The sequence below is a fragment of the Tympanuchus pallidicinctus genome, unplaced genomic scaffold, assembly GCF_026119805.1.
Source record: "Tympanuchus pallidicinctus isolate F22 unplaced genomic scaffold, pur_lepc_1.0 scaffold9, whole genome shotgun sequence".
Classification (NCBI taxonomy): domain Eukaryota; kingdom Metazoa; phylum Chordata; class Aves; order Galliformes; family Phasianidae; genus Tympanuchus; species Tympanuchus pallidicinctus.
In genome coordinates this window covers 20500242-20515238 of record NW_026294813.1, presented here as the reverse complement: position 1 = coordinate 20515238, position 14997 = coordinate 20500242, and the positions used below count along the sequence as shown (strand labels likewise).

Genomic DNA, 14997 nt, shown 5'->3' with positions numbered 1-14997 from the left:
ATAGTCTGGGAAAAAAAGAGAAGAAAGATCTTTGCATTACACGAGACATTCAATTATGTTGTTCATTGACTTTAAATGGATTATGGCCATGATGTGGCAAATAGAAACTACATAAAGCATTTATATTTTATTTAAACGTCAGTTACTTAATTTACTTTCTCATTATGCATTAATATAATGATCAGCCTGTTTATTAGTGTTAAATATTTCATGGATTTCACAACATTGCATAACTTACTATAAATGAATAGAGGTCGTTACATTACCCATTGTATCAGCAACAGTCCACACTGATAGAAAGCAGGCAAAAACTTGTGATGGAAAATAGAGGACTGGACAGTTATAATTACTTAGAAGAATCAATGTGCTATATCTCAGTCATACAGGGAAAAAAAAAAAAAAGAAATTCTAAAATCTGTACAATCACAGGTAAAATACAGATAATCATAATAAATTGTAATTGCAGTTTAACAAAACAGTCCAGTATCACACTAAACTTAGGAAAATACATTATCTAGTAACTGAATATCACAACTATATACAGTTTGAAATGTTAAAATTCAGATCATATTTAAATTGAAATAAACAAATCCAAGTAAAACATTGCTCAATTTTATATTTCGGTTTCCATACAAAAATAATTGAGACACACAACTAAACTAACGAAGCTGAAAGATCTTTATTTTCCAAAAGTAGGCTTTCTTTGAACTAACCCAAAGAGGAAAATCATAGAATCACTCAGGTTGGAAAAGATCTTAAAGATCATCAAGTCCAATAGCAACCTAACCATACTATCCTAACTCTAACAACCCTCTGCTAAATCATGTCCCTGAGCACCACATCCAAATGGTTTTTAAACACATTCAGAGATGGTGAATCAACCATGGGATATAGGCCATACCATCCTTCTACCAGATACCCAAGAATTTTACCTCAGCAGCTGGGGGCTGGATTTTATCTGGGGGAATTGTCAACCCCAGCTCCTCTAATCGCTTGATAATTTTGTCATGCATTATTTTTACAGGTGTCAATTGATCACCTCCTATAAGGATATCATAAATGTATTGATAAAGCTTAAATTCCTTTCAAGGGAATCTGTTCAAGTTCTTTTCCCAGGAAGTGGTGAGCCAAAGTTGGGGAGTGCTTGAACCCCTGAGGAAGGTGAGTAAAGGTATTGCTGGCCCTCCCATGTAAAAGCAAAGCAGAGTTGATCATCAAGGTGTAGGGGAACCATATAGAACATATCTTTAACATCATTAGTGGCCATAATAGGGTGAGCTTGCTCCTGGATTGCTGCTAGTATTTCAGAAACATTAGGTATTTCTGCAGTTAGTTGTCCAGTGTTGGTATTCAGCCTGTGATAATCAAGTCAATCTCCATTTGCCATTTGGTTTTCTAACAGGCCACACCAAGGAGTTAAAAAGGGAATGGGTGGGTACCACAATTCCCTGTTCTTTTAATTCTCCCAGCACTGGGCTAATACCAGTACATGCTCCCAGAGGTAAAGGGTAAGGTTTAACAGAGGTCAGGTGGGAGGGGGGAAGTGTTGGTGTTATCTGTAATAAATGAATATCTAGGGGGACACCAAACATCCATTCTCTCCCTTTATCATCTGCCCAACTTTTGCCCTTCAACATATCAAATTCTAACAAATTAAGCGGCAGAGTTCCCACAACCATGGGGACATCCTGGGACTGCTCTTCTCCAGCTAACCTTGTTGCCACGGTCTGTGAATGTACCCCACCCATGGCATCTGCCACAAATATCTTTCTGCAGGATAGAGTTACACCAGCATTGTCAGCATCCTCCCTTTTGATAGCTGAAATTTGTGCTCCTGTGTCTACAAGAAATGTCACTGGGACTAAGTTAGGTTCAACAATGCATGAAATTAATAGATTTCTTCCGTTAGTTGTGAGCCTCCTAATAAACATCCACCCTTCACTCCCCCATTGACTTGAGAGGGTGAAGGAATTAGTTTCCAAATGGCTCTGGTAGCTGTTCAGGCGTTACAGGTGAGGGGGATGAGGGGGGCACTAGGACCTTGCATTTTACTTTCAAGTCTAGTCGGCCATCAGGTAACCAGCATCTCAAGCCTATCTGTTGTCAATCCATCCATCAAATTTTGGGGAATACCCTTTTTCCAGCCCAGAGTACAAAGCCCATTATGTTCATGATCAATCTTCCACCTATCTGTTTTTACAGGGGACCAAGCCTTTTCAGTTCCATTAAGTTTAGGTCTAGAAGGTCAAGAAGTCCCTATAATGAGTATCTCAGAAGAAATCCACAGAGAAGAAGATGACTATTAAAAGTGCAATGAATACTGGCTTAAAAGTTGACTGTTTTGTTTTCTTTTTAAAATTAATTGATAACTTTTTTTTTTTTTTTTTTTTTCCCCCCCAGAGATGTACAGGTAGAGCTCAGTAGTAAGCATAGAGGAACCCCCAAACAACCATTTCACTCTTCATCACTGAGAGCTCAGATGTAGTGAATTTTAACACTCCCCCTCACCTTTTCTCCATTGATTTGTAGGATACATAGGAGAAATTGAAGGATCCCAGAAGGAGGTACAATGCACCAAACATACTGTGTTTTAAGCTAGCTGGTCAACTAAAAATGTACACTTCAAGACAATCACTTTCAGTGATGTCCAGTGGCAGGAAATGGACACAAACTGGAGCACAAGATGTTCCAAAAAAAACCATCAGGAAGTTCTTTGGTACCATACAAATTGTAGAGCATTAGCACAGGCTGCCCAGACAGGTGGTGTCTGGTGGTGTCTCCTTCCATGGAGATCTTCAAAAAAATAAGCAAAGACATTCTCACTCTGCTCTAGATGGCTGCGCTTGAACTGACGTTGAACAAGTTGGACCTAGATGTGCTTCCCAACCTCAACATTTCTGTGATTGTACAATAACTCCAGGCAGGGTATTAACATTTTAATTGTATCCAGAGTGGCTTAAATATCACATAACTTGTTGAAATAGAAAATAAATTAAATCTAATACTGAACATTCTAGAGTAAAAAAAAAAATCAGCATGGTTAATGTGAGAGTAAATTTCAGCTGAAGAAGGAGGATCTAATCTAAATTAGTTCTAATCTAATCTTACACTAAAGGAGGGGAGATTTAGATTAGATATCTGGGAACGATTTTTCACTGAGAGGTTGCTGAGGCACTGGCTCAGGCTGTCCAGAGAAGCTGTGGATGCCCTATCCCTGGTGGTGTTCAAGGTCTAGTTGACTGGGGCCTTGGGCAGCCTGGTCTTGCACTTGTTTTAGTGGTTGACAATCCTGCCCATGGCAGCTGATTGGAAGTAGGTGATTTTTGAGGTCTATTCCAATCTGAGCCATTCTGTGATTCTATGAAATGTGACACGTATAGTTGGGTATGAATATGAGCAGGAACCTGTGTAGCACAAGGTGGGTTACATAGTGTGGATTATGGTGTGCAGTCTGCAACTTCAGCTGTGCTTCAGCTCTTTTTCAAAGCTATTCAACTAATAAGATCTTCTGTCATGGTCACCATAAATGCAAATAGTTGAATGACTAAGTAGAATTGCAAATGTGACATAAAAAGAACATAAAAGTTTATGTTCTCCTCAGCCAAGCATATTTCCACAAGTTATGTTTCTTAGTTTTTAAAATAGATTCATCAAATTAAAAAAGAAGAAAATTATTTCTCTTACAAGTACAGAATATCAGTCCTTTTTTACAAACCGTACTTGGAGAAATAAGAGTGGGATTCCAAGCACTGGCCTTATAATTCTGACAAGATGTGAAGATGTTCCACTGGGATTCTTTTGGACAAAACCTATCATGTAAACAGCTGACAAGTTTTAGATGTCTTCTGTAGAAAATGAAATGAATCATATTTTAGATTATAAAAGAAGTCTGAATGACTGCCAGGATTCGATATGTGTGTTGTGGTCACAGGAGTTAGCCACCTGTGAATTTACTCAATTCCACATACATATTTCATTTCACACACAGTGATTTCTGCGCTGCTGCACAGCCAGAGATGTACAGCTAGCTCATTTTGGATTATTTGGAACATGAGCTTCATGGGCTGCTTGAGCTGTATTTGCTTCACAGAATTGGTTCCTAGTCAATAAAACCAGAGTATCTCACCTCCAGACAACAATTATTATCCTGGGTGATGAGAACTCTTGAAACTATTTTAAATACTATCAGTACTGATTATGCACCACAAATAAATCAAATGCAAAAGATTGTAGTAGACAATTTTAATTCAAATGATACAGTTCTCTCTTTCAGTGAAGTTGATATTATTTTTATATTAGGTATTGCTGAGCTTGTCTATATTCTAGGTTTCCTCAATGAAGAGAACTTTCTCCCAGCAAAAAGAACAATCGGCTTTAACAGATTTTCTCTCCTGCTAGCCCTGATTCTTACACAGAATAAAAATTTTTTTACCCTAAAATATTTCACAGTATCAGTATCAGTATCAAGTAACTTTTCTCTTATCTGGAATATAGAAGCTTAAAAATATTGATAATATCACAAAAGAAAACTTCCCAGCTCTGTGTTGGGATGTCACTGGGCATTTCTAGCTGTCACAGATATCTTTTCCACTGATGTGCTTAATGTACTAGAATATAAATATCTAGGAAAATAATTAAGGTTAACAAACAGAATGAGAAGTTCATGTTCCTCTGACAACACATAGTCATGGTTGTCTGCTTTATCCTCTTTTCCAATTTTAAGGTAAGGACCATTATACACACACACACACAGAGACAAAAAAAAAAAAAACAAAAAAAAAAACAAACAAGGGGGTAACATAAATCATAAGTGACTAAAGAGGCAATTAAAGAAAAAAAAAAAGATTTTATTGAGTTCAGTTATAACTACTACAATAACAAGTTATAAACAGCATTGTTTATACTTTGACACTAGTAACAAGGTAAACAAATCACACTGCTTTCCCCCTAACTCCGTCTGGCTTGAATGCCTAACTAGAAAACATAAAACAAACTTAAAAACAAAAAACTAGAGTACATAAAACAAACTTATCTGCTAAAAGTAGTAGGAGAGCAGCTAGCTAGTTGGTCACTGTTGTCTGTGAGGTAAACTCCTGGCTTCTCCTCTCAGCCAACATGTTCCTGACAGAAATTATGAAGGACTGTTTGCAACTACCTACTGTAAACAGTCTGCAATAAATCAATATTTAATTATTATTCAAACAAACAAACAAACAAAAAAACACATTTTACCTGACCATCTAGAATGTTTCTTCCTTTCAGGTTTGCTATGAGTCTGAAACCAACGTTGCTACTCTAACAGCATACATTTTCTTCCCTCGCAGTTTACTTTGATGCAGTCATTTTGGTCCTTCTCATAGATTATACAGGCATGAGCAGGAAAGTCAGCATTAATTTTGGAAAATGACCTCTTTCAATTAGTTCTGTCTTTGCTTACATTTTAAAGGGCTGCAAACTGCTGAGTATGTCTTCAAGAAATGAGAGATGCATTCAACCTGCCAGGCACAGGCAAGTTCTTTCCGGTTGCTAATCTGGCCCTTATCCAGAGCTCACAACACTGACTGTGTGCTACCCGCTCATATTTGCACACTGCTGTGGAAGACTGTTTCTGTTCTGTTTTCACAAGATCTAAGAGTTGGCAATGCTTCCTGTGCTGTTAACATAGCCAGTTCATCCCGGTGCCAGAGCACATCCGCTTAAAGCTGGCCAGGTGCCTCTTCATCGTCACCTGAAATTTCTTCTTGTCACATTTCAGAGGGAACATTTTGGAGTCTGGCTTGCAGTGCAGGGAAGGAAGCTGGCTGCTGCAGACAGTCTCCCAGGAAACAGCCCGTCTTGTCTTCAGAGGAGTGGCTGAAAGCTTTCTGCACTCAGCGTTCTGTTGAAGGTCTCTAAAAGGGCTGGATGAGCTCCTTATGAGTGAAGTGGTCTTCTTTCTTTGAGATGTGAGGAATTTAAGCTCTGCAGAGTCATGCTGGAAGAAGAGAGACTCTTTCCTTCTGGTATTGGGGCTCTCACCCAGTGTGAGAAATCCATAAGGGGTGGTGATTTTGGAAAGGTGAGGCAAAGAGAGGGCAGCTCTTGTTGCTGGGTCAGAGTGATGTGCTTCTTTCTCCAAGTCTCCAGGGAAAATTGCTTGCTCTGTTAAGCACAGTGTTCCTCTTCTGTGCAGACTTCCTCCTTTACACAGTACATCTTTCCTGATGTGGGATTCAGATTTGCTTCTAGTTGTCCTGCACTTTCGAACAACTTCATCAGACATTTGTCTCTCTGGAGGATTCTCAGTGGTATCTTCCTCTGGTTCCTGTTGAAAAGCAATATGCTCTATGTCCAGAGAAGGGATGAAAAATTTAGGGATGCGATCAGGAGTCATGACAATGTTGAAAATGTCTGTGTTTTTCTGAGCCATTTTATCTGCAGAAGTTGGCTTGCTGATTTTGAAGCTTGTCCAAGTTAGCAAGCTTCCAATAGCACTTTTTATGGAGAGATGGGATGCACCACCAGGCACCATTATTTCAGCCAGGAGCGCTTTCTTAAAAAACACAGTGCTGTCTGCTGATTGAATTTGCACAGCACTGATTGCAGATGGGAAATTCATTCCTGCTTATAAAACAAAGCAAATGACGTCATCTGATAGCTAGATGTCATTGGCATGGTAACCAAAGATAAGAAGGCTTTTACACTCCTACTTATATACTTACAGTCTGATTCATGCTGCACCATTACCTTAAATAATCTTAAATATTTGATTTAATTATTTTAAAATACCAGGTTTGGTGCTAGTTCCCTAGCTATTTTCAGGAAGAAAAAAAAAGGCTGTAAATGAACCTGCAACTTTCAGACTATTTGTACTGTGTTATCTGTGCTATTGCACAACATAGATTTAAGATTTTACTTTATGTAAAGGGTTGTGACAGTAAAATGATGTGCAAGTAGGTGTAAAAAGCATAGTTCACTTATGATTCCTTAGTTTAGCATTCAGTAAATCATACTATTTTGTGTAATTTACATTGAGATTGTGAGGGAGAAGGGTAGCAATTGAGATATCAAACAATTACTAATCTAGTATATAGAGAAGCATTCTAAGGGATCTCAAACTGCCTTTCATTGTTGTTTGGGCATGGTATTTAATGTGGAAAAAGTAGGTGCCTCAGTGAATATTCAGATTAAATATCTGTGATTAAAGGATAGACATCTGTTCAGATGCATAAAGAAGTTTGTAACTGATGTGTCAGTTTCTATTGGTCTTTGTTGTAGTTCAGCACAAGAAAGACGCAGAGTTATTGGTGCAGGCCCAAAGAAGGGCCACTAAAATAATCAAAGGGCTGGAGCACCTCTCCTCTGAAGAAAGGTAGAGGGAACTGGGCTTGGAGAAGAGCTTGGAGAAGAGAAGGCTCCAGGGAGACCTCATTGCAGCCTTCCAATATTTGAAGTGAGCAAATAAACAGAGGGGATGGCTGTTTATGAGGGTGGATAGTGATAGGAAAAGGGGAAATGGTTTTAAACAGAGACAGGGGAGGTTTAGGTTAGGTATTAGGATGAAATTTTTCACTCAGAGGATGATGACACATTGGAACAAGTTTCCCAAGGATGTTGTGGATGCTCCATCCCTGGAGGCATTCAAGACCAGGATGAATGTGTTCACTGTGGCAGCCCGTGGACAACTCTGAAACAGACTGACAACTGACTTGGTGCAACAGTGAAGTCCATTTTCCAATTATTTTTAAATATCCTTTCTTGAATGCCACCCAACTCCTTTCCTACCTCACTTTATATGCATGATTACCAAGAAATAACTAGAGAACACAAAAGAATGAATGGACATCTCTGCAGCATGAGTAGTTCTAGGTTGTGTTTTTACTTATTATCCTTTAATGTTGGTGACATTTTGTGAGCCGGTATTACTGTAGACCTTGAAAGCATAAAGCAAGATTCCCTATGGTACAGAGTAAAACCCATAAAATGTTATTTCAATTTATTTTATTTCATACAGTATTCTTTTTTTTTTCTATTAATGTTCCTGCAGTTCTTATTTCAATTTGCTGTGGTCTTGGACTAAAATTCAGTATTCATAATTAAACTGCACACTAGTGGTTATTCAGGAAGGCCATGCGTTCTTTGAATTCAGTTGCTTATATGTTTTTGTTTTGACACTGCCTACAGATTTTGGGTCATGCTGGTTCCAGATTGCGACAGCCTTTCAGAACAGTATCTACCAACTTTGGCTTGTTGAAGATAGAAACTGACAGGGTGGCATTGTGGGTCCAATGGATAGTCTGTTTATCTCAGTAACACAATCATTTCAAGGAAGGAATTCTTATGTAAAAATGACTTGTCTTTACACACATACAGGCACAAAAGTATTGCAAATTCATAGAGATAAGGAAATAGAAATGGAATGAAAATATATATATATATGGATTTAAGCTTGCTTATTTTTGATGTAAAGAAGTCAGCAATACTCAACTAATGGAGCAGGGATAACAAAAACTATCTTGAAATCACCTTGAAATCATCTTGAAATTTCATAAACCTTCAGTGCTTTCAATAACATTCTTGTTTTAGTACCCGGAAAACTTCTAAAAATGCAACATCTCCAACTGAATGACACATCAGAAAAAGAGAAAATTTGCAAAATTACAAGTCCTTCAGAACTCTATGGTGTGAAGTCCAGTGCTTTCCAATATTACACTTTTACAAGTTAGAAGATAATTTTAATATGTTTAATAATATTAAATTTAATATTTAATATATTTAATAATTGCCTTGCCTTGCCTTGCCTTGCCTTGCCTTGCCTTCTAATGTAACCAGCAAGTCTTCAGTATCTTTATCCTGCTGGAAAAGCAAATGCATAAATTTGGATATCTTAGACAATATTTTGTCTACATAACTCAACTATTAAATTCTAATTTTGTAGGCTTTTCACAGAATAAAACTTTAATCTCTGAAAGTTACACAGTCAGAAAACGGTTCTACCTTTTATCTTTTCTGTAAAGAAGGCATATTTCTGGTGTCTACAATAACTGGAATACTCAGTAACTGCAATGAGCTTTTCATCTTTGACATGCATTGAAAATATTAACTAATTAATTATCACATCCTGTATGGGTAAGCAGACATTTTCTCTGTAATGTTTGCTGTACACACAAAGAGAAGAGAATGTAAATTGCTAGTGCTCACACAGAGAAAAAAAAAAAAAAAAAAAAAAGTAATAAATAAACAATTTTAAAAAGAAGAAGAAGAAGAGGAAGAAAAAGAAGAAAAAGAAGAAACAGCACTTTTTCCAGCGTGCAAAACTACTTCTGTCTCTGACTGGTCTTTGTTACTTTTTGGCCCATATCTTCACTTTGTTCACTCCTTTTCTACACTGGTCAAAATGCACTGTTGAAAAATAGTGATTTGAAGCTAAAATTTGTCCTACCTATGCTGTCCTGTTACTGTGCTTTTGTATCTGTTGTAGTTTCTCTGGAAACAAACAGGAGGCACTACTTTCAGGGCAACCAATGTAGTCTATTCCAACATATTTCTATTGATAAGTACATGGGAAAGCTAGGGTTCCGATTTTAGGAGATATCAGGATAAGACTGAAGAGCATAAAATTGTTAAAGAAACAGAAGATAAGCCCTAAACTGGCAAGCTTTTCTTCTCCTCTAACAGCTCTGAATTATTAACATCACAGAAGAGAAGAAATGAAATCTTGGGAGTCACTTTTTAGGGCTGAAATGAATTATTTAAGAAAACTACTGTCTGTCTGCAGTCTCCTTGCTACTAAGTAGTCCATTGAAAATAAATGAAAATGACTGAGAGGAGTCTGAGTCTGATAGGAGCCTTGTTGAAATAGCACTTTGGCACAGCTTTAGGTTTATTCACTCGTACTGACGTGTGTGGCTGAGTTTAACTACAGGAGAAAATAATTACTTTAGCACCTAATCTGAGTACTTTGTTAGATAATTATGCTTTCTGTTATATAAACTAATCTGAAAGTTTGTTATATAAGTAGACTCCATAGAGTTGTTTATTGTTGTAATATGACACAGCATAAACGAGGATTTTCTGTCTGTAATTCAGCCTCTTAATCTATTGTTCATTCATGTTTTCTCTAATTTTCAGATGGTCCTGCTAAAAAATAAATGAATCTAATTCACTCGCAGTGCTCTGTATAATATAACTTCCAAGGACACACAGACCAGTTGTGAAAAACTGCTGTCAGACAGATTTTTTGTGGATATTGAAAATGCACCATGGGATTTTTTTTATTTTTTATTTTTTAACATTACATTTTTTTTCCAGAAGTGAGATGTGTTGCCTTCTGTGTGGTAAGTTTACACAATAGCCCTTTGTTACAATTGTGTAATTAAGCTTTACCAAAGCTTATGTGTTCTTATGCAATACTTATTAATTTCACCTATAATTTTCATGCCCTTATGTTATATTAATAATAACCAGTAACCTCAGCTTGGATGGAAACTCTTCTCAGTAAGAAGTCATGAGACATGTTCGAATGCTATATATGGGCTAGAGATTTGAGTAAAAGGCTCTTATTCATTCCATCATACTTAGATGCTTGACTGTGTCTCTGAGGCTTGGAGTCCTGTCACACACATAATCTCTACAGTGAGCTGAAAGAGGTAACTGTCCTCATATATAACAGCAATGTCAAATCCCCACTTGTAAAACATGCAATTCAAATAAATAAATGAACAAACAAACAAACAAACAAACAAATAAAGTTGGCAAGTGAATCTAGGTCAGAAACATGTAATGAACTGGATTTGTCATGAACTGAAGTCAACAATTTGAAGTACTGCTAGGCAGAACAAAGCTATCTGATAAATGCTTTACTCTTGATCTCAAAGCAAACAAGGCAAAATGTTGTGCCAGGATCATGGTTATAACCTGGACACTTCCATGTGAATTAGCAGAAAGAACAATAAACTAATGAAATAATCTAAAAACCAGCAATATATTGAAAGAGTGATGTCCTCCAGTGGAGCACAAGTAGGTTGTTCTGAAAGTAATGCCTCCCATTTATTTCCTTGGAAAACTACAATAGATACAAAGAGCACAGTAACACTGTGATTGAGCAAATTTTCAGCTACAAAACACTATTTTTCAACATTGTCACCACCATTAGCTGTGCATTTTCACCAATGTGGAACAAGAGCATGCATGTTGCGCTCATAAAAATCTACACCAGTCAAGATGATTCATTATCATGGTCACCACTGCTGAAAGGCACCACTCACTGGCTCACTGTCGTAATATCCACCGGCTACTCTACTTAAGTTGTCAGAAAGGACTGATGAATTGACTTTTCTCTACATGGAAAAATTCAGGTCCACACATTTTTTTCATATGCACTTCCAAGTCAGGTGCCATTTTGTCAGCCCATCCCTGTGCTGGCATATGTCATGCAGCAACAAAATGTAATGGAATATTGGTGAGAAAGTCCAGCTTCTATTTTCATACCATCATCTGCCTCTGAAGTTGTGGGCCAACATAACAAAATAGGAGGCACTACTTTCAGAGCAGCAATAGTACAACTTACAGAGAGGAATTTGAGTGCCCATTTATATTATTTTGGATTCAGCTACTCTAGCGCTCTGATGTTTTCAAACATCTTGGAAAATAAATAAATACTACCCTCTGCTGTTTTCCACTTGTAATTATTGTGATGGTATTCTTCTGTGTTAAACAAATCATAGCAATAATTTTTAAAAATGCTTATTTGCCTTCATTTTAAAATATAAAACATAAAATATCCACATTGTGCTGGGATTCACTGATTTGCAATTAGTAATGGAATAGTTAAAAAGGCAAAGAAACATGGAAGGGCAACATGAGCTGTTGAACACATAGCATCTCAACCTCATGCCAAAAAGGTATTAAATGTAATCATATTTCTTAACTTTACTTTTAAACGTTCTGTATGAATAATATATGAATACTGTCAGATCCAATACATATTGCAGTACTTCCACTGGTCACATATATTTAAGGGAATATGCTGTAAGCCCATATTCTTTGATGTGACTTATGCAACATACATCCAACATAATGCACCATTAAAAAAGGAAATCTCAGCTCCTTACTTGTATGCATTTAGAGTATGGAATCTTCCTTACAGAAGCAATGTATGGAATAATTAAAAGTCTCACTGTCTCACTAGGAAGCCAATACTTCAGACAAGCAAGGATAATCATCAATTTTCTTTCCCTTCTGCTGTATCTTAGTTAATAAGCTGTATCTTATTTTGGACTTATAAATATGACCCGGATAGCTAAAAAAAAAAAAAAAAAAAAAAAAAAAAAGGTGAAAAAGATGTACTCTTCATGATTTGCCAATTACAGTGCAGTGTAATCAGCAGCAGAGAAGGGCCTGGGTGTCTTACTCACTGCTCATCCTTCCATCTTATGTTCATGTCAGTGGTATCTTCTGTCTGATAAGCAGTCACTGTGGAGCTGGCCATAGTGCATTCAACAGAATCTCACTGATAAGAGAGTACAAATTTTGACAAGATGAAGAATAAAGGCCTGTGGGGAGGTAAATTCAGCTCCCATCTTTAAGCGTCAGCTGTTCAGTCAATCTCATTTAAATGCAGTTTTCTCCCTCAGCTGTGCATCTGGTTTGATGCCTCTAATTCATGCTACCTAAGCTGCTCTAGTGCTTACTTAAAAATCATGGAGTACATACCCAATGAGCTTCAAAACTGAGACTCTGCTGATATCAGTGAAGCTGTGCCACTCAATAACTGATTTTTTCTTTTTTCGTTTTTTTTTTTTTTTTTTTAATGTCAGTCTATAAACTTTTAACCAGCACACTACAAATTAAAAGTTCATCTGTTTTCCTCCTTATCCTTTTATAGTCATTCGTTATTACATTTTATGTTGTACGTATTTATGATGATGGCTATTATAATTTATGCCATGTGTTTTCAAGGCTCCAGAAATGTGCACATGCACGCACTCACACAAACACACACACGCACACACACAAGGGGGGGAGGGGAATTTCTGCTATCACTCTGGATTTCTTTGCTGCCTTTGTGTTTTTTCTTTATTGTGAAATCTTTGATGCATATTTTCAAATCTCTGTGCAGCATCAAAGACATTCCTGTCTTGAAACTAATGTCAGCTGTGTGACTAAATCCCTACATGGCATGGAAATTGCAGCCACTATTGTTTCTCTTATTCGTTTACCTACATGAAAATGGAAATGTTTCCTCCTGGTTTTGCTACATGAGTTATATTAAGTAAGAAGAGTGAGGTAATTCAATCCCCTGCAAAGTGGGAGGACCAATTCTGAATTCAGTGTTCAGAATGGACAATTGTGGTAAGCATTTTCAGGAGGATTTGGGGCAAGGCATCTTACCTTATGGATAGTTTTAAATTCATGATTGAATTAACCAGAAGAGGCTTTATAACTGCCACTTAAAGACATAAAGTACATTTGGAAGGTTCATAATAACTGTTTTTGGAAAGATTCTGTAAAAATATCCAATAGCAATGAAAAACAAACAGCCAAAGTTTACGCTCAAGAATCTAGCTTCAAATTTTGAAGGCATTAAAAGAGAAGCTCTGGGGAAGCTCCTTAATACCTCATTGTCTTATTGCTGGTTTCTTTGAAAACAGAATTATTGAGGTAGTCCTAGTCCTCCTTGCAAGGCCCTAGCTTCTCCAAGAAGCTTGAGTAAGGCCCTGTGCAGCTTTATGGGATTTTAGTACAGACACAAGAACAAAGAAATACCAAGACTTTGGATACAAGAAATACAGTATTTTACATGAAAATAACACATATTCTATGAAAGGTATTTCTCCCCTCAGACTGAACTATATCTCCCCCAACATTTGTTCACCCATATTACGCCTCACAGACGTTTCCATCTTTAGGATCAAACACTCAGCAAAGTATTTAGATGTCCAAGCAAAGCAATTCACCTGCTTTTGGAAACAGGTCTCAATATATATATCAGAATAGATGAACATACAGCCCTATTTACTTTCTAACTCTTATGGTCTTTCTGTAGGATAATTTTTATTTCTAGCCTGATAAACAAAAATGTTATAGTTTCTGCAACAGCAGCAAACATAAGATAAACTTGTGTCAACACTGAGGTTAATATTGTGAAATGAAGGCTGGAGGTAAGGAAACAGAGGATGTCTCTGTGTTCATCTTTTCTTGATGATGAGTGAGATATGAAAAGCCACAAATGGCCCTGGGGGTGGTCTGGCAACACTCTCATATTATAGTATTGTATAGTATTTTCAAATAAATGCAAGAGCATTTTAGGCCAAGAAGGTCAAAATACAGTTGTGATCACAAATGACAGATGAAAAAAAAGAGTTGAATCATAAATATACAACAGTATAGTTAGCCCATGCAACTCCCCACAAAGAGTCCAAATAGTAATACTATCCAGAATTTCACAGAAGAACAAACTCACATGAAAACTGTAAATAGGATGAAGCACTCAGCGGATACTAGATGAGATAAGAAAGGAATTTATATCTCAAAGTGACAGAATAACTAGCTAGATATTAACACGTGAAAGTTAAAAGCTGAAAAGAAATTAGTGTGACCTTTCTCACATCAAGGCAAAATACTTCACAGTAACTTTATAGACTACACTGAACATGTTTGGACAAACTTAGGAACTTTCTTTGCAGTAATCCAGCTGTACTGTAAACATACTGAATTCCAGTTTCGCTGCAAAGAGAATCATGTTTGTTGAAGTTAAAAATAAAGTAATTTTTATATCACTGAATGTTTGTAAGAATGAATTTTAATTAACACTGAAATGTACAATTAAGTTCTAGCAATGTCATAATTGTGGCTAAATGCTAATAAGTGCTGGAAGAAGTGTAGAAAAAGGGATTTCAATTGCTAAGAAAAATCATATTCTTACACATTGAGCAAATGTACTTAGAAAATATGCATCTGTACAGTATTCTGTTGGCATAACAAAATTGCTGCCGCTATAAATCTATGCTAAAAGTA

At 36.8% G+C, this 14997-nt stretch overlaps 1 pseudogene; it reads right to left on the bottom strand.

The window, feature by feature from the left end:
* Nucleotides 1-808: 808 nt before the first annotated feature.
* LOC128074630 (uncharacterized) overlaps nucleotides 809-14997 on the bottom strand; it is a 620087-nt pseudogene continuing 605898 nt past the window's right edge.